Genomic DNA, 2,500 nt, shown 5'->3' with positions numbered 1-2,500 from the left:
TATCACCATAATATCACAATAACACCATAATATCACCATAACACCATAATATCACCATAATATCACCATAACACTATAATATCACCATGACACCATAATATCACCATAATATCACCATAATATCACCATAACACTATAATACCACCATCACCCATATCACCATAACACCATAATATCACCATAATATCACCATAACACTATAATATCACCATGACACTATAATATCACCATAACACTATAATATCACCATGACACTATAATGTCACCATACTATCACCATAAAACCATAATATCACCATAATATCACCATAACACTATAATATCACCATAATATCACCATAACACTATAATATCACCATGACACTATAATAACACCATAATATCACCATAATATCACCATAACACTATAATATCACCATGACACTATAATATCACCATAATATCACCATAACACCATAATATCACCATAACACTATAATATCACCATAATATCACCATAACACCATAATATCACCATATCACCATATATCCCAGTGAGACCTACGTGTAGTCTACAGTAGTCCCAGTAAGACTTACGTGTAGTTTACAGTAGTCCTAGTAAGACGTATGTGTAGTTTACAGTAGTCCTAGTAAGACTTACATGTAAACTACAGTAGTCCCAGTAAGACTTATGTGTAGTTTACAGTAGTCCTAGTAAGACTTATGTGTAATCTACAGTAGTCCCAGTAAGACGTACGTGTAGTTTACAGTAGTCCCAGAAAGAGTTACGTGTAGTTTACAGTAGTCCCAGTAAGACGTACGTGTAGTTTACAGTAGTCCCTGTAAGACGTACGTGTAATCTACAGTAGTCCCGGTAAGACGTACGTGTAATCTACAGTAGTCCCAGTAAGACTTACGTGCAGTTTACAGTAGTCCCAGTAAGACTTATGTGTAGTTTACAGAAGTCCCAGTAAGACTTACTTACGTGTAATCTTCAGTTGTCCCAGTAAGACTTACATGTAGTTTACAGTAGTCCCAGTAAGACTTATGTGTAGTTTACAGAAGTCCCAGTAAGACTTACTTACGTGTAATCTTCAGTTGTTCCAGTAAGACTTACATGTAGTTTACAGTAGTCCCAGTAAGACTTACGTGTAGTTTACAGTAGTCCCAGTAAGACTTACGTGTAGTTTACAGTAGTCCCAGTAAGACTTACATGTAGTTTACATTAGTCGCAGTAAGACTTACGTGTAGTTTACAGTAGTCCTGGACAAGTATGTGAGGTGGTGTCAAAGCGAATCGAGACATAAATAATACGGAGCGTCATGTTGGAATGGCGTAGACGTCTCTGCAAAGGTAATTCTGACGAGTTAATTATGCCGGTCCGACAAATGCGGTTATCAAATTGGCGGGTATAATCATTGTTAGCCTACACTGTAGCCATATGTCAATGACATAGCTTATAACCACTAGGCTACATGGGCGGCAGGTAGCCTAGCGGTTAGAGCGAAAGGTTGCTAGATCGAATCCCCGAGCTGACAAGGTAAAAATCTGTGGTTCTGCCCCTGAACAAGGCAGTTAACCCGCAGTTGCTAGGCAGTCATTGTAAATAAGAATTTGTTCTTAACGGACTTGCCTAGTTAAATAAAGGTACAATTAAAAAAATATGGTTAACTGCAGGCTATTATCTGCTAGGCCTGCGTGTAGGTTTAACCTGACATGAGGTGGGTAGTCTATTTGACTGCCATTTTATAGAAATACTGTAATGATGAGGTTATTAACACAGTGGTTTGATTTAAATTACCTTTGTTATTACTGTTAGGATGCTGTGTGAAATAAGACTCAGATGCACAGGCTATGCATCACATGAGTTTATCATATGTTAGCCTATCTACTCCCTGCATAGTCATACACTCTCAGGAAAAAGAGTTCCAAAAAGGTTCTTCGGCTGTCCCCGTAGGAGAACCCTTTTTGTTCCAGGTAGAATCCTTTTTGGATCCAGGTAGAACCATTTTGGCTTCCAGGTAGAATCCTTTTGATTCCAGGTAGAACCCTTTCCACAGAGGGTTCCAGGTAGAACCCTTTCCACAGAGGGTTCTACATTGAACCCGAAAGGGTTCAACCTGGAAATAAACGGGTTCTTCCTGGAACTGTAAAGGGTTCTTCAAAGGGTTCTCCTATGGGGACAGCCGAAGAACCATTTTAGGTTCTAGATAGCACCTTTTTTCTACTAGTGTAGGCTACAACACATCCCTGTAGCATAGACATAGGATTTGATTTGAAATGGACATTTCAGGATAATTCATGACTATTGTATAATGCCGGGCCGGGCCACAGGCACAATTAATTTGCAACCTAATAAATAAGCATAATTCTTCAGGAGGTTGTCAACTGATTTTGTTGCCTAGCCTACCTCCTGAATGACAGGGCAATTATTATTGTCAACCAGCTCAAGATGATAATAAATAGGTTATAGAGAAAATGATCTATTATATTTAAGCCCCTAGTTTTCCATCTGTCCTAC

This window comes from Salvelinus namaycush, chromosome 10 (genome assembly GCF_016432855.1).
Source record: "Salvelinus namaycush isolate Seneca chromosome 10, SaNama_1.0, whole genome shotgun sequence".
In the NCBI taxonomy this organism is placed as follows: Eukaryota; Metazoa; Chordata; class Actinopteri; order Salmoniformes; family Salmonidae; genus Salvelinus; species Salvelinus namaycush.
This window is presented reverse-complemented; position numbering follows the sequence as displayed.